Below are 24737 nucleotides of genomic sequence, written 5' to 3'. Positions count from 1 at the left end.
TTTCAATTAATAATACACCTTCAACCAAAAACAGCAAAAATACCTCCCTCTGAATTAGTGAAAGGCATTTGTTGCAAAGCCGTATATTTACCATTAGATCTGAAAGAAAATGTACACACTCTGTGAGTGCAACGTCCAATAGATCAATCTTTAATTGTCTTAGTAAATGATGGCAACAACTTGTGGACTTACATAAAGTTAGACTAGTCTTGCAATATGTAAAAGACAAAAATGAATACTAGAAAGAAATTAATATTGAAGAAAACCTAAGGGAAACCACTGAGCCACCAGAAACTGGTCAATTTCAACTTCTAGATCCTGCTACAGTATACAATATGTTAGACCATTATACAATTCATCCATTACACTCTAAAGACTCCATAGATGATGCACTGGAAACATACCAAATGCGACAAACCAAAGGATCACCAATCAGCATATGGGAAAAAAAGTTTATATTTGTTTGCTTTTCCTCTACTCTTTCCTACTGGGAAATGAGGAAGGTACAATGATAGACCCACTCAGATAGCAGCATCAGAATACCCCTCTTTACTAATGTATTCTGAAGATCCCAGATTTAAACAAAATGTGGAATACATATTCCACCTACTATTTGAAACTGAACTAGCAACTCCATGCTACGGAGTTGCACACACATTGAAATCATGTACCCATTTTCAAAATATGTCAGCTACACAATTACTACAAAAAATACAAGAAAAAGATGTGGTTCTACAATCAAGCATTACAAATCTGTTAGCAAACATGCGTGGTACAAAAGAATACTGGTTTCCGACGTCACATAGATGTACGTTGTATGATAAGAAACCTTGGCCTTACATTAAGTTGTGCAGACTATGCATGGGAAGATTTACATGATTTCCTACGTATAGCAAACAAAAACAAAACAAACATAGATATACTAACACCTGGAGAACTCTGCTCTCTATATCCTGTTAATGTTTCAAGATATGTCCTTCATCGCTTCATTGCTATGCTACACTTTATTTGTAATAAAACTGTTCCTCCCCTCGGAGAAGAGGAACGCTTCTTTTAGAGAAAAGAATACCAAGCCAGAGGAGCACCACACATCCACATGCTTTTATGGATTAAAGATGCTCCTAAATTAGGTCAAGACAGTGATGCCACTGTTTTACAGTTTATCGAAAAATATGTCACTTGTGAAATTCCTTCACAAACAACAAATAGTGACCTTCATGCACACATTTTACAATTTCAAAGACACAAATGTGGGAATTATTGTTGTCGCAAATATAAAAAAAACAAAGGGAAATACTACACCAAATGCCACTTTGGTTTCCCTAGACCAGTTACAGCAACAGGTCAAGTAAACAACGTCATGTCTTCAATTAGACATAGTGTCAAAGGTAAATCACCTAAGAACACATAGTACATAAAAAGAACAGAAGAAGCAAAATATATCATTGATTACAATGCAATCATTCCCCTCTTATGGAATGCAAACATAGATGTGCAGTACATTGCAGACAATTCCACTGCAGTAGCACAATGTGTTACAGCCTACGTAACCAAAGTAGAAAAAACAGAGCATCAAGACCTCTGGGATGACCTATCATCTGACAAGACATTGTCACAGAAATTGTACATTTTAGGCATAAAATGCTCTCTCATAGATAATGTGGCTGCTATGAAGATGCAGACCATTTAACTGGTACTGATTTGTATGGAAAATCTAAAAATATAGTATGTCTGAGTCTTGGTCCTGCTAAATCTAGACAAAATAGTTCTCAAACCATATGAGGACATAGAAATAATAGCCAAAAATGATCCCAACAACCAAGACATTTTGGAAAACAATTTACTGGACATATACTACCCAAACGGGAGTACCACTTTGGAAACCATGTGTCTATACCAGATAGCCCAAAACCTCACATATGAAAATAATATAAAACCAGATGAAAACAAAGGTAAATGCAGAGTGACAAATTGTGAAGGCAGCTTAGTAAAACTTACCAAACAAAGCTTAATTGATCATATCAAATTGTCATTAAAAACTCCTCAACATAAAGAACTATATTACATGTCCCTGCTACAACTTTTTAAACCATGGAGAAAAGAAGAAGAGTTACTAGATATCTATGACACCTATGAAGACGCTTTCAAAGCAAATGAAAACAGTATAACAGATGTAAACTTTACACAGTACAAAACAATGTTGTACAATGAACAGCAACACGAAGAAGAACTCCAGGCCCTACTAGATGAGGACACTCCCGACAGTAGTCGACCTTCTGTAACTGGAAGCCAAGAACCACTGGGACAACCACTAATAGCAAATGAGGCAGAATTAGCTATGACAGAAGTAGAAAACACCATGTGTCACTATGAAGAAAATACAGAAGACTTCACTCTACTGAAATCAAAACTGAACAATGAGCAGCGTAGCATTTTCCAAGAAGTAACAAAACAAATTGAACATGGTGTACAACATGAAAATAAAAACTGTACCTGCCAAAACTACAAACCTATACTGCTATACGCCAGTGGTCAAGCTGGTTCAGGAAAAACATTCTTAATCAAAATCCTCAGTAAGTTCCTTCAACAATTGACAACCAACAAACCATTAGCTGTTGTAACTGCCCCACAGGTTTAGTTGCCTACAACATAGGCGGTGTCACTTTACACCGATTACTACTGCTTCCAGTAAAACACCACAACAAATTAGATTATTACAAACTTTCTACAGAAGCTGCAATGGAACTATGCAACGTTTTGAAACAAATGAAAATGCTACTAACAGATGAAGTGAGCATGGTCTCCAACCTAATTTTGGCTTTGATTCACCTCAGATTACAAGAGGTACTCAAAACAGACTACAAAGAGCTCTTTGGAGGAAAACACATTATTGTTTTCAGAGATCTTCTTCAATTGACACTAATGAAAGGTGAACCTATTTTTAAAAACTCTGCCATAAAACTGTTGGCAGTATAGGAAATGTGCCCCTTTGGCAACATTTCCAATACAGAGAATTAACAGAAAACATGCGCCAGTCTGCAGATGTCACATACGCCAACATTTTAAGAAGTATTAGAGTTGGTGTACTACCTCAAGAAGCACAATCAATATTAAAAACCCGGCACATCCATGCAGTCTATGGCCATAACTCATGTGCTATTGATGTCATGGAACAATTAGCACACAAAAATGTCAATTGTATGTCCTTGATGCCAACTCTTGCAAGCTGTTCAAAATTCAATGAAACAATGTTGAAAACGATTTATGTTTATTTGATGTTTATTCCAATGATCCTTGACAGTACTTTTAACATTGCAATAAGAATCCCATGTACAGACTTTTCATGAAATGTAAATGCACATGTGATGTCTTCAGTGATGTCATCAATGGAATTTGTGATGTCATCTTTGATGTCCTGGGTGTTAGTCTTAGCAGTGCACCGTGGTGGTGCAAATTATGGTTGCTTAGATTACCATAACTGGCGAATTTCAGGGGTTTTTCGGTTTTACTTGGAACCATAACGTCCTTTTAACAACGTTTTTTTACTGAATTTCATAGGTTTTTAGTAGCGCAACTTAACCATAACGTACCTTTAACAACGTTTTTTTTACTGAATTTCATAGGTTTTTAGTAGCACAACTTAACAATAATATCTCTGACTTTATGTACATGTAACATGGCACATACTGAACCCCCTCTACTGAATTTGATGTCCGCGAACTCTTCTAATGTCCGAGAACATATACGGACAACAGCAACACTACCCAAAAAGTTTGGGGTGGTATGTTTAATTGTTATATCATAACATATGAACATTGTACACATTCACAAACCAGCACACATACACATTATATGTAATAATAAATAAGAAGTGTAACCCATATATATAACACATTAACCATTCATTTAAATACAATATGTTCTAAAATGGAATATACCAAAAGAAGAAAGATAGGCTTCCAACATGATTACCTCACAGAAACTCCACAACTAAGAGCAACTGCAGATCTACAGACCAGTAAGGACACACCTTACCACAAGCTAGTAAGTGTACTGCATTTTACTCATATATTTCTAAACTTTCTGTATTAGATACAAAAAAAGTGATATTATTTTTTTTTCTCACAGAAATGTCTAGTGCTCTGGAGTGGCTAGAGGAGCATTTCCCACGTGAGGAAATGTCTGAAGATAGTGAACATAATGGTAGACCCTTTACTATATACACCAATTGATAAATATTATTTTATATACATTTAACATATACATTTTTTTTGTACAGACCATACAAACATTGAAAATAGTAAACAAAAAGAAATATTGGATAAGACTCTACAGCACATGGAAGAAAAAATTGACCTACTCATGGCAAATTTCAACAATTTAAAAATCTTTGTGGAGGATCACTTGAATCAAAAAACTAGATACCATTGTCCCACATGTACCTGTCCCCCCTCACCATATCCCAGTCAATTATCCCCAAACCCTCTCAATGAACCAAAACGTTTTGACGAGACTTCCATCCCTTCTTCACCTCATATGAATCCTATTGAAACCCCAAATTCTCCTGTGTTTGTCTCAGTTTCTGATTCACATTCTCTGTCATAAATTTAACATCTATATATAATAAAGTAAAATTATTATATTGTGTCCTAATTCATTTCTTGTTTTTTTTTTTTTTTAAGCAGTTCAGATGTCGGCGGACAGCACGGAATGTCCGTGAAGAAACGAAAATGGAGGTGTCCTAAGAACATTATACCTGTCTGTACTGTTCGCTAGCAAGTTGAAACTGTTCTAAGAACACACGAGATGTCCGGGATATCAGCAATTAACCAAAATGGCGATGTTCTAAGAACATTATGCCTGTCTGTAATGTTCACAAACAACCCAATCTGTTCTAAGAACACATTCGGTGTCCGAGATGTCCGTAATTAAACTAACACACGCGGTGTCCTGAAAAGTTTGTAAATAAACAAAATGGGGGTGTCCTGAGGACGCTAGACCTGTCCGTGCTGTTCGTAGGCAGATTGAAACTGTCCTAAGAACACATCAAGTGTTCCAGAATGTTCGTGAATAAACAAAATGGGGGTGTCCTGAGGACGCTGTCCGTATTGTTCGCAGGCGAGTTGAAACTGTTCTGAGAACACAAGCAATATCCCGAAATGTTCGTAAATAATCAAAATGGGGGTGTCCTGAGGACGCTGTCCGTATTATTCCCAAGCGAGTTGAAACTATTCTAAGAACACACGCGGTGTCCTGACATGTTCGTAAATAAACAAAATGGGGGTGTCTCGAGGACGCTATGCCTGTCCGTATTGTTCGCAAGCGGATTGAAACAGTTCTAAAAACAAACGCCTGTTCATAACTGTTTGTTTCGCTTGTGTCACACTTTTAATTAGTTTCAGGACCCGAACAGTGTCCGTAGAACACCAACGCGCATGCGCAAAACAGTTCAAGTGCATTTGGTGTCCTGCGGACACCGGTTCCCTTCGCGGACTTGTTCGCGAACCTATCATGTGACCGCGCCCATGCTGAGCGTGTGTTCTGACTGCGGACACAGTTCGTGTCCCCGAACAATTTAAAACTACCTTTTCAGGCAATCCACAATATTTTTCAATAATAAATCACCATAGCACAAGTCCCAGACAGTAATCCTGAGTGTCTACATACTTTTTGGGACTTTTTGAACCTTTTTTTGGTGTTCGATCTGTCCGGGGACAGCGTGTGTGTCCGCGAACCGTGCACAAGCACCCCTATAAAAGGCCACACCCTAGAGCTCATCCTCATTGTGTTTCTGGCTATCTTACAGAACACAGTGCATTTTACTGCCAATGTTCCAGATTTTCATCTGAAACCTGATGGCATCCATGCTGCAGTACTGCCACCTGGTACTACATCTGCCTCAGCACCACCCCCTCCACCACCACCACCTCCACAAGGGCCTGAATAGGGGAACAGGAGTGAGGATGCAGAGGAGGATGAAGAGGATGATGAGAATGAGGTAGTGGAAGTCCCTACTACCAGCACTCGCCGTGAGTCTTGGGTGTGTTGGTTATTTAGCATTCCTGGTAACGTACCTAAGGCAAAACCAAGTCACTTGCAACCAGTGCAAAATGGTACTGAGTTACAGGAGGCCTGGTTCGTACAGCTTTGGTACGACTACTATGAAGCGACACTTAAAGTCGATCCATGCGGGGGCCATTCGCAAGGTTGTACCTTGCGAGGAGCGTAGTAGGTTGACTTCCTCTACTACATCCTCTGTTTCCGATCCTGTCACCACAAGGAACACTCCTGTGAGACAGCGTATTCCTCCAGCTGTCTCACAGGCCATTCACCATGCTAATGACCCTTACCTTTCGAGGTTCACAGTTGTGTGTATGTACTGTGACGCAGTACTCAGCAGGGGGGAGAGACTTTGAAGTGCTTTTGAGACTCTGGTCTAAGAGCATGAGAAGGCCTGCTCAATACCTAAGTAAGGCCCACTCTACATCTTCCACTCTCCACCCACCCTTTCTTATCCCTGTGGTTGGTGTCCCCCTTACCCTCCTTTTGCCTCCTCTCCTTGTGTGTCGTGCCCAAATAAATATAAAAAAACAAAAATAAAAAAGGCTCTTTTCAGAGCCGCCTTTCATAGTTTAAAAAATAGAAGTGAAAATAAATGAAGCAGGGCCTTCTGTATTTTTTAGAAGTGCGTGGACAGTCCACGAACATCTAAAATTTTGGGGTGCTGCCCTATCATAACCATTTCAGTTTTGTCTGAACTGCTCAACACCTACTACAAAATGGATGCTGTAATTCCAAAAAAGTTTGCAATGCATTTTGTACATTTCTCAGAAAAATCTGATTGCCAGCATAAGTAAGATGGACTCCATCTCTGCAAAAAATGTATGTGCTACGAAACTTAATATTTTCATTGTGAAAAGAGGACATGCCAACATCTCTTAGAAAAGCACAAACAGCCTTATTGACATTGCGCCTTGCTTTCTCCATTTGTGGACCAAATGAAGAAGAACGCAGCCACATTTGTCTCCGTGCAATCCGTGAAAAAATTACTTGAGAATTTGGAAACATGTCCATGACCTTCCCAAGTCCTTCTTTCATTGCAAATTGCAAAGAAATTCCAGACACATGTCCTAAACTGTTCCCTCCACAATGAATTACAATTATGTCTGGATGATGCTCTGTCTCCAAAGTAGCACAGAGAGGTAGCAAGTCCAACCACTCATTCCATGTACTCCATGCCAGTGCACTTCCACATGTGGGAATCCAAGATCTACAGCTACTCCACAGCTTTCTGCATGCACCTTCAACCAATGTATCCACGAGTCTCCCAAAATCCAAACAATCTGTTTTCTGAAACACACAGCCATAGCTATCAGTTCTTCTCTCAGGAAAAATAGTATCTGCCAAACTCTCTCCTGGTACAACACACCCACTAAACTTTACTGCCCAATCCCTTGCTCTGCTCTTTCTCATTTGCATGCCTCCCCACCCCAAAATCCCGAGATGTAACACGCGATGTCCGTGGAATACCGCCATGTCCGCGGACATATCGTAACATGGACAGTCCTTCTACCATTTCCATTTCACTTTCTGTGCCATTTCCTCATTGGATATAGCTAAGCAGTCACACACCCATCCAATAATCACATCCAAGACCTCTACATCTAACTGCATCATCATAGATCAGCACTTCAAATGTACTGTTAATCACTCTGAGCACAAGTGTCATATCATTGGAAAGCACCTTCTACAAGAAATACTGTACAAGTCTCCAAGATTTCTACTTACAGCTGCATGCATATCCATATGCATGAACACAAACTACAGGTATGCATATTTTCTGTATAGTACATGTACAATTCGTATACATTCATATAAACAGATTAACTTACTTTTAGCTTGTATAATCTATAAAATGAACTTACTGTCATTTTTCCCATCTCCTATAATCAACTGCCACTTCCAAACCTATCAGATATTTAATTTCTTTTTACACACACCTTTGTAAAGCATGTTGAACTAACATATTTAAATTAAAATATAAAGAGTTGACATAGTCAAACAAAATTGCATGCACACACTATGTTCAAATATCAACAGTGCTATATACAAACAAAATTACTAATTTGTTTCCTTTACAGCAGCAGAATTTGAAGTACAAACAACAACTAAGAAGAAACCTGCTCATTCCACAGAAAAAGTAAGTTAAATACCACCATAATATTTGTACTATTATTCAAACATACTATACTGTAAGGTTAATTCATGCTATTTCTGGGCCTAAAAACAGAGATTGTGCACCATTCTGTCCACAAATCCCCAATTGTTAAACAGAGATTTACAGGCAGAATGGCGCACACATTCCCATTTTTCGGTGCACAAATGACACAACTCAGACCCTCGAATTTTGATATTATAGAACAAACAACTGTTTTAATTGTATAGCATTAGATTTACCAATACTAACATGATATTTTCTTTTATCACAGAAATTAGCAAGGAATACATGTACTCCAGTTACTAAACCAAACAGTAAGTATAGTATAATAAGTAAAACCATTGCAGCAAACCACACCCATAGTGACTTATAACTTCAGTTTTTATAAATTTGGTCTTGACCATACACCCAAGACTCTAGGCCCTGGCCACAACCACCACAGCATACCACACCCATAATAGCTTATAACTCCGCTGCTTATAAATTTGATCTCGTCCATGCACCCAAGACTAGATAAGCCACTATGGGTGTGCTATGCTGCAGTGTTGTAGCCAGGGCATAGAGTCTTGGGTGCATGGCCATGCGGCCATGCTCCAAAGACTCTATGCCGTGGCCACAACCACCACAGCATATCACACCCATAGAGTCAAACATTTTAACTATGCCATATGGGCACTTTTAATGTCCGCGAACATGACGAGTGTTCTTAGAACAGTTTCAACTTGCCTGCAAACAGCACAGACAGGCATAGCATCCTCAGGATACACCTATTTCATTTATTTATGAACATCCCAGGACACTTGATGTGTTCTTAGAACAGTTCCAACTTGCCTACGAACAGTACGGACAGGTACAGCGTCCTGAGGACACCCCCATTTTGTTTATTTACGAACATCCCAGGACACATGTTCTTAGAACAATTTCAACTTGCCTACGGACAATACGGACATCATCCTCAGGACACACCGATTTCATTTATTTACGAACATTTCAGGACACCGCGTGTGTTCTTAGGACAGTCTCAGCTAGCTTGCGAACAATTCAGACAGTTCTAGCGTCCTCAGAACACCCCCATTTTGTTTATTTATGAACATCCCTGGACACTTGATGTGTTCTTACAACAATTTCATAGTGTCCTCAGAACACCCCCACACTTGATGTGTTCTTAGAACAATTTCAACTTGCCTACGAACAGTATGGACAGGTATAGCGTACTCAGGACACCACCATTTCGTTTATTTACGAACATTTCAGGACATCGTTTGTATTTTTAGAACAATTTCAACTTGCCTACGAACAGTATGGACAGGTATAGCGTACTCAGGACACCACCATTTCGTTTATTTACGAACATTTCAGGACATCGTTTGTATTTTTAGAACAGTTTCAACTTGCCAGCGAACAATACGGACAGTCATAGCATCCTCAGGACACACCCATTTTGTTTATTTACGAACATTTCAGGACACTGCTTGTGTTCTTAGAACAGTTTCAGCTTGCTTGCGAACAATTCGGAGAGTTCTACCGTCCTCAGAACACCCCCATTTAGTTTATTTACGAACATCCCAGTACACTTAATGTGTTCTTACAACAGTTTCAACTTGCTTACGAACCATACGGACAGGCTTAGTGTCCTCAGGACACCCCATTTCCTTTATTTATGAACATTTCAGGACACCCGTATTGTCCGCGGTCAGAACGAACACAACAGGGGTGCCTGCCACCTAAATAAATACAACATCTGTCCCATCTCTTACTCCCCCACCCTCCCCAAATAGTCTTACACACCAAAACACTTTACTAAATAGTATTTTTCCACCAAGTTTCACTGCGCTGTCCGTGGATGTCCGTGAATCCAAGATGGCGGGCATTTCCAAAAATCTGATGCACTTCACGCTCTTCACCGTCCAATCAGCGAACACGTTGCATGTCCGTGGACATGACGCAAGCCAATTGGCCAATCAGGACATTTTCCGCAAAGCGAACAGGGAAGTGTGTCCGCAGACCGAACATAGATATCACAAATTTTATGTGACCTACTTTTTGGTAATTTTTTGGTGAAAATCCGTCCAGCGGTTTGGGCTGTAGGCATGAGCAAAGTTTTTTCCCCATTCAGAGTGACCCATATACTTTTTTTGCAAAGTTTGGTGAGGATTCGTCCAGGGGGAGCAGAGTTATAAGACACCCAAAAAGGGCCCTATGGAAACAGCAACTTAACCATAACTACACAGCCACTACCCTGGCTGTGTAATTACACGGCCTGCTGCAGAGGCGGGCGTGTAGATATGATTAAGTTGCTAAACCCATAGGAAGAACACTTTTTGGGTGGCATATAACTTCGCTCCCCCTGGACAAATTCTTACCAAACTTGGCAAAATAGGTATATGGCCCGCTCTGAATTTTGGTGAGGTTTTGTAAAGGGGGGGGCAAAGTTATAGGGGAGACCCAAAAAATGTTTTTGTTTCCATATATCGAATGGAAAAAAACTTTGCTCACACCTACATCCCGAACCGCTGGATGGATTTTCCCCAAATTTGCTGCCAGTGCGGCGGCTTGGTCCCGAAAGCATGCTTTTGTAAATTTGGTAAAAATCCGTCCAGTAGTTTTAGAAAAAATAGGCAAAATGTAGGTGCCAGAAAATTTTTGATATCTGGCTCTGCTCCACGGAGGACTCTAGTTGGCCCAGAGGGGCACGTGATGTCCGCAGACATAGGACGTGGTTATTGACTGGCTGGTCAGAAGCATGATGTGCATCATATTTTTTGGAAATGCCTGTCATGTTGTATCCGCATAGCGTGGCAGCGAACAGGCCCGGAAAACTTGTTTTGGGTATCTGCTATTGGGAAGAGGGGCTGAAAAGGGTGTAGGAGTGAAAGATGGTTCATATGATGTATTTGTGTAGGTGGAAGAAGACTGTGTTGTGTGGTCATGGTGGCCGCAGGCACCACAGCAGTTTTGCGGGTAGTTCCTGAGGGGAGTAGGTTATGTGGTGACTTCAGACAGGCTTCATTACAGGATGTTTGTATAGGCTATATTATGCTGGGGTGGTTGTGGAAAGCTGCTGGACTCAGGGTGCATGGCCACTGGTTGAAGTAGTGTAATAGTATGTGTAGAGAAGTGGACAGGGCCTCTGGCAGTTGGCTTATGTATGTGGGTTGTGGCCAGTGTGTAGATTGATGGGTGCATGTCTGTATTATGTTGTGGTGATTGTGGCAAGCTACTAGTGTCTTGGGTGCATGGCCAAAGGGCACCCAAGTGTCTGCCCACTGGCTGCAAGTACTGTAATAGTATGTGTACAGAAGTGGACAGGGTGTGTGGCAGTTGGGTTATTGGAGTGCCCAGAGGGTTGTGGCCACTGGGCAGATTTCTGGGTGCATGGCTGTATTATGCTGGTGTAATTGTGGGCAGCTACTAGACTTTTGCACCCAGGAATGGTTGAAGTTGTGTAATAGTATGTGTAGAGAAGTGTAGAGGGTTGCAGGCGGTTTAGGGCAGGTGTTAAACCGAAATCATATAGTGCCTCCTTTTGATTTATATTGGCCTAAGCCTAGTTGCTCTATGGGGAAAATCGTGTTGCAAAGTTCTGATTTTGGATCGACTTGGCTGCAATTTTAGAATCTTCCGCCATTTTGATTTCCGTTCGTATGATTCTCTGTTCTAAAATGGTGGACTGTGTTTTCAACTTGCAACCAAGCCTCCCAACCTTTGAGTTCTGTTAATGTTTAGGCTGTTCAAGAGCCAACTGTTTAGACTAGGTAAAGAGACCTTGTGCTCCGTATGAACTGCCATCTGAGTATTGTCTGCGCACACGAGACTCATCCCTGTGTAAACTTTGGGACAATACAGAGTAAATCTCAAGCCTGGACACAGGCTGAACTACATTGTGAAGGAATATAGACTAAGGCTTACCGCGGGATTGAAGAATATATATCACCATTGTAACTTGATGGAAATGCAAACTCATGTAATCCTTCTGCATATTATTGTATAAGCTGTATGTGAACTAGGCGCAAACTCTAGACCACAAATTATTAACATGTAGAGGGCTGGAATATATTTCCGAAAACTGCATAAAAGTACTGATGACATCTGTCCAGCACTCTCTCTCCTCTCATTGACGGGCTGGTACTCATTGCGGGGTGTTGAGAGCCAGTAAGCTATCTGTATCTATGTTTCTTTGTGAACTGCGCAGAATAAAAGATCTGTGAATCTTTACAGCCTGTGTTTGGTGTATTTCCTTTGTGGTACTCAGCCTCGATATTTCTTTTGCTTTTACAGATGGCGCCCGAATAGGGACCCTCAAGATTGATGCCATCTCATTGGAGAGTTGACGCGGCTATCGGACCGGGCTCAGACGGTGAGAAAGGGGGCCCCTTCTTGGATGAGACGCGACACCTCAACAGTACTGCACTGCCCGATCCCTGAACGGTGAGCACGCGATCCGAGACAGCATCTTGACGAGGGTCCTGTCGGAGGGAAATTCTGCCGGGGTCGGCCGGGCCGTCCGTAGACCTCCGGGCAGGGAGGCCCCAACTCCTCCCGTATATCCCAAAAGAAATAGAGAATGAGACACACGCAAGAAGCAAGGTGATTCTGATGTTTATTAGACAAAACGGCAGGGATGGGTCAAGGATCGTACGCGTCCGTCCTGACACACACACAATCGTGGGGCTCGCAGGCCCTTTTTACCTTAGTATGACGCGCTACTTGCGTCACCTTAGAAAGTTTAGCAAAAAACCTATTTCCACTCTGGATTGGTTACTCGAGTGGTAGGGTTAGTATAGCATACATATAGAGAACGGTGTTAGTGGTTGAGGGTTAGTCAGGTGATATACTTGGGCTGTCCCTTCAATTTGATACATGAAAATTGTTACATGAAGACCTCTGAGGATTGGTCAATGTTAATGGCGTCAGTGATAAGAGCCCCATGTTCTGATTGGTCCGCTCGCGAGCCTCCCAGTCTGGGACTATCGCTGTTCCCAGCTCGCGGTGCACCTGTCATTTGCAACAATGTTTTACTATGGGTAGGTGTAAACAATGTGAGGATTTATTCATATGTTGGGAGGTCGACTACTCCCACTGCTGCAGATGTCCAATGAGTCTTTTAATTGTATCTGCCTGTGTCTTGAAATGTGGGATTCAGGCGTCTCCTTCCTCCTGGGCTTGGCATCCTGTCAGGTTTGGCTTTGTCACGTGAGGTGGGACCGTGTTTGAGGCAAAATTCAGCACATTAATATTGTTTTTCCCACTGTGTGCCTGGTTTATCTTGCAGGTGCGACCTTGGCGTTGGCTTGCGGCGTGCGATATTGCAACATCGTGCCCTTGGCTGTGTGCTTTCGCCGGGCTCATTCTGCAGGGTCAGCAACCGAGCTCTTGCTCATTCAATGTTCATGGAAGCTTTTGCTTGCGGCCTACTTGGACCTGGTGCATAGGTGGAACCGTTTGATGCAGAGCGCTTTAGGTTACGGTATCATATTGCTCTATCCTCAGTATCGTGTCTCCATTATATTCTTCATTATGGTACATGGTTCTTAGAAGAAGCGTGAGCAAGCCTTTTTAGATAAGTTCATTATGCGTCTTGCGTTTCTGCATTTTGAGAGCCTATGTGAAAAATAATAAAGATGCACGTCCGTGGGTATGTCTGTCGCCTACTTCATAGCACTGAGTATGTTCTTCGTGTGGATTGGTGTGGGAGTGTCCGGTGTGCATGTTTGCACAGGTGTGCTGACCGTTGGCTAGGTCGTCATGGCATCTCTAACGACGTCGAGTTGATCCATGCCGCAGGTGTCGGCATGGGCAGGGCGGGCTGCTGGGCAGGTAGGTGGGCACATCCGTATGTTCCTGTACCAGGGTATTTGGTCGTCTGGTAGATAGGCAAACTCCTCTCGTGGCGGGTGTCTAGGCCGTGATACTCTAGGCCAAGCGCGAGAGGGGAAGGGCGGGAGCCTGTTCTTCCATTCTCCCACTTCAGTCCATATATCGGGGTGGGCAGTTTTGCTGAAATCACCAACCACGAGGGTCCTTTGTTGTCCTTAGTAATCCGATCGGACTTCCCTTTGTCCTTTGATCACGTGAGTCGTGCCCCGATTCCTAAGTATCCTGAAATTTGATTTGGCGTATTGTCCTCGCGAGTACAAATATTGACCAGGTAACACCAGTAATCTGACATGTAGAGGGGCTGTACAATATTTCTAAAAACTGCATAAAAGTACAAATCTCTAGATATCCAGCACTCTCTCTCCTCACTTTGGCTGGTACTCATTGCGGGGTGTTGAGAGGCAGATAGCTATCTATATCTATGTTTCTTTGTGAACTGCGCAGAATAAAAGATCTGTGAATCGTTATAGCCAGTGTTTGATGTATTTCCTTTGTGGTACTCAGCCTCGATATTTCTTTTGCTTTTACACAGGGGAGTGGAATGTGAGTGGTTGCAAGTACTGCAATAGTATCTGTACAGAGGTGGACAGGGACTCTGGGCATTGTCTTATGTGTATGGGTTGTGGGCAGTGTTCATAATGTTGGGTGCATGCCTGTATTATGTTGTGGTGATTGTGGGCAGCTACTGGACTCTTGGGTGCATGGCCATAGGCCATGCACCCAAGAGTCTGACCACTGCATGCAAATAAAGTAATAGTACGTGCAGAGAAGTGTACATGGTGTGTGGCAGTTGCCTTATTGGACTGCGCTGAGATTCGTGGGTGTATGAGAGTGTGTGCAGTGCAAGTAATGTAATAGTATGTGAACTGAAGCGGATAGGGCCTCAGGCGGCTGGCTTATGTGTGTATGTGTGTGGGTTGTGGTTAATCAGCAGATATTTGGGGGGATGGCCATATTATGCTGTGGTGGTTGTGGCCAGGATCTAGACTTTTGGGTGCATGGCTGGAGGCCGTAGGCCATTGGCCATACACCCAAGAGTCTAGGGCCTGGCCACAACCACCACAGCGTAATATGGCTATGCACTCAAGAATGTGACACTGGCATATGGATTGCAGAAATATCTGTATAGAAATGCAATTAGCTGATTACAAAGAAGCATGACACCAATTAATGTATACTCACTGTATACATTGTTCAGGCACTGTACACCTTTTTTGAACCGAGTGTACAATACTATTGAAGTGCCACTTATAGATTTCAATAGTGTGCCATGTGCAAGTGCAGGAGAAATCTTTGTTTCATTGTCTGTGATAAAAGAAAACATAGCAGTCAATTTCAGATACATTTCAGTACTTTGTGGACCCTCATAATTAGCACTTTCGAAGTGTTATTATTTTTTTAAAAAAGTGTACTGTGCAATATGCTCAGTTCCTGTGTTTGTTTGCATAATCATTGTGTAAGTGGGGAAAAAAATCCATTCAGGGTTATAATAAAACCTTCTACATACATCGGTTGTTATGTGGCACACTGTGTTTCATTGATGTGTGCACTATTTATAGGAATGTTTAAGATGAATATCTGTGTGGTGTTGCTGTTATAAGCACTGTTGCAGTAGGTGGAATTGAAATTGTGTATGAAGTTCCTTTTGGAAGTGGCGGTACTATGGTTACAGTTAGAACCAGTTGACGTATTCTAACTGTTTATCTATTTCCTTTTTTTAGCAGTAAGTCTCTGTTTATGTGTTTGATTGATGTTGATGTTTTCTAAGTAGTGTAGTGTTGGAAACTAATATTGCAAGATTGTGGGGGCAGTTAGATACCTGTTGGTGTATTCTAACTGTTGGTAGTTTGAAAGTTGTTGAGGGGCAGAAGGTTGTTTTTCGTTTTCAGTTACATATCTTTTAATGAGTATTGGACAGTAGTCTATGCTACTTTTGTAGATCAGCGAGTGAATTTTGGTTTCAAGAATATTAAGTATGCATTTGCAAGATTTGCTGGTAATCTGTCTTCAGAGTAATACAAGTATCATTGCATTCAAACCACCCACATTTCTTTTTAATGTATGCAGTATAGTGACCTGCAGTGGTTGTGGTACCTGTTTGGTAGATTATGCCTATAGTTGTGAAGGTTTTCTTGCCAAGTGATACTTGTCCATGTGTGAAGCTAGTAAGCTTGCAGTTGATTGTGGTACCATCTGCCTTGTATCATAAAAGCATTACTATTACGTATTGGCTATGTGATTGTATCTGTAAGGTGGATCGATTGTCTGAATTCCAAGTAGTACATAATATGTCATGGTTTGCATTTTGTACCAGCTGTTGAAATGGAATCAATTGACAGTTAGGTATAGATAGATACACACTGCACTAGTTAGGGACTTGCTCCTGGTCCACACGGCTGCAGAGAATGCATGTAAGTTTCCAAATGTATGAAATCTTGAAGATATCATTTATAGGTATGTTTTCGCTTTCCAGTACTTTTAGTAAGTACATTAGAAATTGTTGTGGATTTTACTGTGTGCTTATAGTGGATCTCACTATTCCTGCACAGTAGTCCATTTCCTGCCGTATTACTGAGACACTGTAAATGGTGTCAGATTGCTTGTTGCATTCCTTTGAAGGAGTAGCATTTGCAAACACAACTGGTCTGCACCTTTTAAGTAAATGTTTTCAACAATTGGTGGCAATTGGAATAGAACATTTATTGCTACTTTTGCATAACAATTTGCACCAGTTGTGTTGGAAAATTTGAATGGACCAGACAGTTCTGTGTCTGAGTCACTGGATGGAAGTCCACTTTTCAGTACATACTTCTGTTGTTGTGGTATTTGATGAGTAGCAGCTGCTTTCAATTTCTTTGGTCACACTGTTGGGAGATCACATACAACTTGTTCCCACCACCCTTCTCGCACACAGGTGTTGCTGTTTTGCTTGATTCTTCTACCCTGCTCCTCCCATCCGCCCTCCAGCCTACTTCTGCAGGAGTCTGTCCTGATACATTCTGGTTTCACCACCACCATCTTGTGACCAATGCTGGATTTGACTTCTATTGACTTCATTGATTCACGGTGCGTCATCATTTCTCAACTCTCATGCTGGGCTTCCTTTGCCTCTTGTACTCAGGGTGGCCCTGACTCATGCTGTTCCCATCTTCATCTTGTATCCTGGCTTGCAACATTATGTGTTACTACAGACTTCTGCAATTGTATTCGCTCTCTACTCTTGCTTATCCACTCTCTTTGACTGTTTACTCTCTGTTCTCTCCTCCTCTCCCTTCCTCCCTTTTCCTATCTCTTCCCTTCCTCCCCATACTTTCTTCTATGCACTTACTCTATCAGAATTGTCCCTGGACCTAGTATTGTAGCAACCTCATCTGTCTCCTCCTCCCATCCCTTTCTTGTCCCCCCCTCCCGCAGTATCTGAAATGTCACCAGGCCTAGTACAATAATCACTTGTTTTGTTCCTCCTTTCCCTTTGTGCACCCCTCTCCCTCACCTTTTGTTTTTCTCCGGCTCTACCAGAAATGTTGTCAGGCCTAGTACAGTAGTCGCCTGTCTGTTTCCATTTCCTTCCCAATCACCACATCCCTTCCTTATCTAAGTTTTAGCTCTTGCACAATCTGAAATGTCGTCAGTTCGAGTACGATAGTTAATTTCACATCCTTACTGTTCATGACCTGTAAGAATGTTATTGCATTTTCCCTTGTTCCCTCCCTTGCCTTGAAGCGCTTTGAAACAAATTGTGTGTATGTGCGATATAAATAGACATATCATATCATACATGTGTTTGAAAAGAAGGAATCAGGCTGTTGAGCATCCTATTCTTTTAACTTCTGAAAGTTTGTCAAAGTGGCTTTGACAAACTGAATTTTGTTGTCACATGGGTATGTCTGGAAGCCAACAACTGTACCAAGTGCTCCATTAACTATACCTTGCTCCATGTCAAGGTTGCGCTTCAGCATTACTCTACAGTTTAAACACAATGTTAATATTTTCTCCAAACCAGCTGTGTTGGTGATAGAATTTTCTAAGCTATTTAATGGTGATGTGGCTTGTTGACACATAGGTGCTGTCCTACCGGGCACGTCTAGTTTGTCTGTCGAGTAAATTTGCACTATTGGTTGCATTTCTCTTTTCAACATTGTTTAATTGAATTGTGCACAGCTTGCTAGGGTTGGCATTAAGGATGTTTTACATTTCTGTGTGCTAATTGTTCCATGACATCAGTAGCAGATGTGTTATGCCCGTATAGATCATGGATGTGTTTGCTACTTAAGGTAGACTGTGCTATCTTAGACCGCACACCAATCCGAATACTTTTGAAAATGTTGGCATAGATGGGGTCTACAGACTGACACATGTTTTCAGTTAGTTCTCTGTATTGGAAATGTTGCCAGAGATTTAAATTTCCTATGCTGCCAAGTGTGTTAAGGCACAGTTTGTGTGATAAGGTTTTAAAAATAGGTTCACCTTTCACTGGTGTTAATGGAAGAAGATCTCCGAAAACAATAACGTGTTTTCCTCCTAAGAGTTCTTCTTGGTCGGTTTTGAGGACCTCTTGCAATCTGAGGTGAACCAAAGCCAACATTAGGTTGGAGACCATTCTCACCTCATCTATTAGGAGCATTTTCAATTATTTCAAAACTCTGCATAACGTCATAGCAGCTTCTGATGAAAGTTTGTAGTAGTCCAATTTGTTTTGGTGTTCTACGGGAAGGAGTAGCAATCGGTGTAAAGCAACACCACCTATGTTGTAGGCAGCTAAAACTGTGGAGGCAGTTACAACAGTTGTAAGCTTGTTGTTTGTCAATTGTTGGAGGAACTTGTTGATGATTTTTAATAAGATTGTTTTGCCTGAACCAGCTTGATCACTTACATACAGGAGTACAGATGTATAGTTTTGACGTGTACAAGTTTTATTTTCGTGCTGCACACCATTTTCAATTACTTTAGTTACTCCAAAGAAAATGTTATGCTGCTCATTATTGAGTTGTGATTGCAGTACAGCAAAATTTTCTTCAGATTGCTCATACTGACACATGGGGCCTCATTACGCATTGGGCGCAAAGGGATACAGGGCACCGGTAAGGACACCGGTGCCGGTAATCCCTTTGCGCCCTATTCCAAGATCCCTTAGCGGGTCCCTTCCTTCCCTATGGGGGCTCAAATGGGAATGGGGAATGGCTTTTTCAATGGGGAATTACCGGTCCTGCAAAGGTCGGAATAGACTGGTAAGTCCCCATTGAACGAGGGCAGACTCGGTACCGGTATTGGAGGTAGTCATGGTGCTAATAGTGCCATGATTAGTACTTTTTAAAAATTGTGCAGTGCTCTCCATTTCCATATGCATGCTAGTGAAATCAAATCAAATTCATGCCAAATAATTTGATTTGGGATGAAGAGTGCAAGCTGGATTTCATTATTTTACCCTGGAGAGTATTAAGAATTGCTTTTAGATCAAACAAGCACAGATCCAAAGAATACAATAGGACCTTTTCCACTTTTAAGGTTAGAAAGTCTATTAACGGTATCACAGAGAACTTACAATATTTTTTTAAAATAACCTTCATTTGCGATAGCAGTGGACAGGCTTTTTCATTGAGATAATCCAACCATGTTTTAATAGAAGATTCATTAGTTAGTGGATATCCTAGGTATGTAACTTTAGATGGTTGATTGATGTATGCTCCATCAATCCTCCATCTGTGGAATTTTGTCTTTCTACCTGAGGACAAAACAATTATCTTAGTTTTCCCTGAATTAGCTTGGAGGTTATGGAGTCTTTCAAAGTTCTCAAAGCTTTGTACTTTATTTTGCAGACCACAGGAGCTGGGATCAAATCAAATAATGTCATCTGCAAATGCAATCCAATGTAACTGCATTACCCCTAATTTAACCTTGAATGTATTTATCACTATTCATTGATCTTCTAGGTTGCATAAATAAAGGTTAAATAGAGTGGCCGTAAAATTGCAACCATGTTTCAGTCCAATGTAAGTTGGAATGTGTTCTGTCCTAGCTGCTTCTCTGGTAATTTTGATTTGGTATGAGGTTCCAATGTGAAGCTTTGAAATCCAGAAGATCAAAGATGGGGGAATCCCCATTTTAATCATCTTATTCCATAAAATGTTCCTAATAACTGTATCAAATGCAGCTGTCAGGTCTATTAATGCCATATACACCAGGAGTGTTCCCTTTGTTTTAGTCTGTGCTTGTATATGCGCTAGTACTGTATCGTTCAATAATATGCTCATGCTTTGCGAAAAACTATCTGGTTTTTCACATAAATCTCATTGGCTGCTATTACTTTTTCCAACTCATATAATAGAAGAATAGAAAATATCTTAGCTGCAGCATCAGTAAGTGCAATAGTGCAATAGTTACCCAGTAAATTGTGGTCCCCCTTTTTGTAAATGGGAACTATAATTGAATTCACCCAAGTACTCAAAAATGAGAAGGTCTTAAAAATAAGGTCGAATTTGGATTTCAAAATAATTGCCCATAAAAATGTATCTGTTTTACACACACAGGGCGGAATGCCATCTGGGCCAGGAGCTCTAGAAGGATTGAGTTTTCCAACTGCCCAGATAATGTCCTGAATTGACCAGTCATACCATAATGTATCATTCATAGGAAAGTTCACATAGCGGATATTTTAAAAAACATGTGGAAGACAAAATTTACTTTCTATATGAGCCTTCCATGTGTCCGCCGAAATGGTATAGGCCGAATCGTGAGCAATACAAGACTCAGAGCTTTTGATAATGGACCATATTGATCTAGTGTCATGTTGACAAATATACCTTATCATCTTAATATTGTCATTGTTGTAACTTGACACCCTTATGTTCTTCATCTTGTTCTAATAAGTTTGACAAATTGACTTTTTTTGGGAGTTAAATTGAGCAATTGGTAATCCTAATAATTTAAGTTGTCTCAGTTCTTTATTTTTCAGATATTTCATCCTCTTTATAGTTTAGTTAAATTGATATTTTTGGTGCATACCAAATGTTTTTGATTGGAGCTCAAATATTTTAAAGCTTTAGAAGTAATGTCCTTGATAATTCTTTCACACGCAATAGCTGGGAGTTGTTGCAAGCGACTACTCCCAAATTTTTCAAAACCATTTGACACCAAAACAGTGAATTGTTTACATAGATCTGCTTTCCATTTCAAAGAAATGGAAGGGCAGTCTATGGTCAGCAGTTGCAATTCCTTCATCATAGTATTTCTAACAAAATTTTGATTTAAATTTAACGGTATGATTGCATGATCACTGAATTTAATATTATGCATAATAACCCGATCACCCAAATTAGTTAATGCTCGAGAGATACAAAAGAGGTCAATCATTGAGGTAGATGTCCCCCATTTCCATGTCAACTGTGGTCCTGTTTTGTCACACTCCACAAAATCTATGTCCCATTTACAAAAATAATGTTTTCTGCATTGTGAACCGTAGATCTGCAGTGTTGTAGTGAGTTGATAGAGTTAGGTGTAGAGATCTTGGATGCGATTGGTGGATGGTTGTGAGACTGCTTACCAGTAGCCAATGAGAGAGTGCTGCAAAGTGTGAAGTTGAAAGGGAAGAAGCACTGCTCCAGTGTTACGAGATCCGCAACCACCGTAGTAGTTTGCGGATCGCACCTGCCACATCTGTGGCTTCTGAGCATGCCTGTCATGTAAATGGAACTGTGGGGATTATCCAATTAAGTGTTCAGGGTGTGCTTAACAGGAAGGTAGGGTAAGACTTTTTTCATTGTTGTGATGGTTGTGTGGTAAAGATGGCTGGAGTTATTGTTTGGATAGTTGGAGATTCATTTGTATGTGATCTAGAGAGCTATGCAAAGGCAAGAGGATTTTCTGCAGATCTTGGTTTTCCAGGCCTGGAGCCTTTATGGTGTAGTGTGCCTGGCAGCAATTTGCAGGCACTGCTTGCTGTTTGCAGAAACATGGCTACTTTTGTTTGTCCTGATGTTTTGGTGGTGCTCTGTGGAGGAGAGCATATGGGCTACATCAGTGCTCCAAGTTTGATTTCTGTATTGAAGTTGTTCGTGGAAGACCTAACGGTGCCGTTCCCTACTTCAACAGTGTTTTTTTCTGAAATAATACCAAGAGCACAATGGAACAATCCCAATGTCTTCAATCCCCAGCAAAATATCGGAAGGCGTTTTGTTAATAGAGGCTAGAGGCATGGGAGTAGTTTTGCAATGTGCTGAGATGTCTGTTTCATCCAATGAAAACATTGATTCCCTTAGTGTGCACTAATTTACTGGAGATTTTTGGGAATCTAAGGGATGATTTGCAGAGGTTGATGTAAGGCAGTAAGGAGGAAAAGAAGAGAAAAACCCCTGAAGAAAATAGAAACCAAAAGGTGTTACTTCAGTAGCAGCCAAACAATACAAAAAATGAATTGGCTCTTTTCAGAGCCACCACAATAGGAACAATCTCCTACCCTGGGTTAAATTTCTCTCTCCAACTCCTTGAATTGTTCGATTTAGCCACAAACACAGTGGTAGGTCGCGGATCGCACATGCCACATCCAGGACTTTTGAGGATGGTATACATGGAGGCCAGTGGATTGGTCAAAAATGTTTCCTAGGTATGGTGAGCAAGGGGAGACTGTGGCAGAAGGTCTGTTTGTTGAGACGAGTGCAGATTGTTATGGCTATGGCTGTCTTTCAGGAGGCAGAGTATGTGGATTTTGGGCGACTTGTGGATACATTGATTGCAGGTGTATGCAGAGCAGTGTGGAGTGCGTGCACATCTTGGATTCCCTCATGTGGATGTGTACTGGTATGGAGTACATGGCATGAAGTGGCTGGATTTGCTTCCACTCTGTGCCACTTTGGTGACACAGCATCATCCAGCTATTATTGCTCATTGTGGAGGGAACAGTTTAGGGCATGTTACTGAAATCTCTCTGCAGTTTTCAAAGAAGGGTGCACTTGGGAAATGTTTTCACGCATTGCCCAGAGACAGATGTGGCTGCGCTCTTCATCATTGGGTCCGCAAATGGAGAAAGCCAGGCGCAATGCCAACCAGGCTGTTTGCGCATTTCTGCGAGATGTTGGCGTGTCTTCCTCAGACAATGAAAACATTACATTTCGTAGCACCAACAATTTCCACAGGGATGGAGTTCATTTTACTGATGGTTGTAATCATATTTTTTTGCACAATATCCAAAATACTTAGCATCCATTTTTGGAAGCATGTGTGGCGTAGGTGTTTGCAGTTCAAAACCTCCAAGAATAAAAATCAAAACCCCAAAAAGGCACTTTTCAGAGCCACCACTTTGTCCTGGGAAAGAATGCAATGGTGTACATGGTGCGGATGCCCTTGGACTACCGTGCTGTCCGTGCACCTAGCGGACAGCTCGGGGGCCTGCACCATTTCATTGGCACTTCTTTTTTTTAAACCGTGAAAGGTGGCTCTGAAAAGAGCTGTTTTTTTGTGAATTTCTTTTCACTTTTTTAAACATGACACACAAGGGAGGGGAGGGGAGGGAAGGGGCACCAACTACAGGGATACAAAAGGGCAGATAGATAGAGGAAGATGTTGTGTGTGCCTCATTAAGGTAGGAGGCAGGTTCCTTTGTGGTCCTGGACCGCAGCCTCGAAAGCACTCCGGAACTTATCAGCCCTGCAGAATACTGTGTCGAAGTACACACACAAAACAGTGACCTTTCAAAGGTAAGTATCTACTGTGTTGCGTATGACCTGTGAGGCTGTTGGAGAGATCTGATACCCCACAGGAGTGCCCTTTGTGGTGACAGGAGCAGATGTCGAGGATGCTGTAGTGGAACTCGACCTACTACCCTGTTTGAAGGGGATGACCCTCTGAACTGCTATTTTGTGGTTTGATCGCAGGTGTCGTAGCATAGAGGTAGTCCCATAAGTGTACAGTCCAGGTTTGCCATGACTGAGTACCATCAGGCACAAATTGCAGTGAACCTTGGCTGCACTAGCCTTGGGCTTATTTCCAAAGGTGGTAAAGAGCTTCCACACCAAAGACTCAGGTTGGCAGGTGCTAATGGGGAGTTTCACTACCTCATTCTCTTTGTCCTCCGTTTCCTCCTCTGCATTGTCACACCTGTTCCCCTTTCTATGCTCTTGGTGAGTTGGTGGTGATGTTGGTGGGAGTGGGGTTGGTGCTGAAGTAGAGACAGCAGCAGAGGTAGACATGGGTGACATTATCCAAGAAAAGGTAGCCTGGAACCAGCAGCAGAGCAATCTGTAAAACAGTAGGCACAAGCAATATGCTAAACTGCAACCTGCAGAAGTGGTTCTGGAAATGTAGCAACACCAATTCCAATTGCAGCCAAGTGGTTTGAGCAGCAATCCAGCAGTAGCAATGCAGCAGCAATCCAGTAGTACCAAAGGCAATGACACCAAGTGCTCTGTCATGGAAATCCAAAAACAGAATGAGGAGGAGCACTGGGGTGTTGCCTTTAATAGGGGTGCTTGGAAGCGCATTGCAGACAGTTGCACACTTCACAGGCACTTACCAGTGAATAATCCAACATTTATAAAAATACACGTACCAATAACATTTAGATATTTACATTGCACCATGTGTCCAAAGAACAAATGACATAAACATGGGGAGTCATGGACCCAAAACCCATTGATAAATCCAAACCAAG

Source organism: Ambystoma mexicanum, chromosome 2q (genome assembly GCF_040938575.1).
Source record: "Ambystoma mexicanum isolate Mex_15411 chromosome 2q, UKY_AmexF1_1, whole genome shotgun sequence".
NCBI lineage: Eukaryota > Metazoa > Chordata > Amphibia > Caudata > Ambystomatidae > Ambystoma > Ambystoma mexicanum.
Note: the sequence above shows the minus strand (reverse complement) of the source record.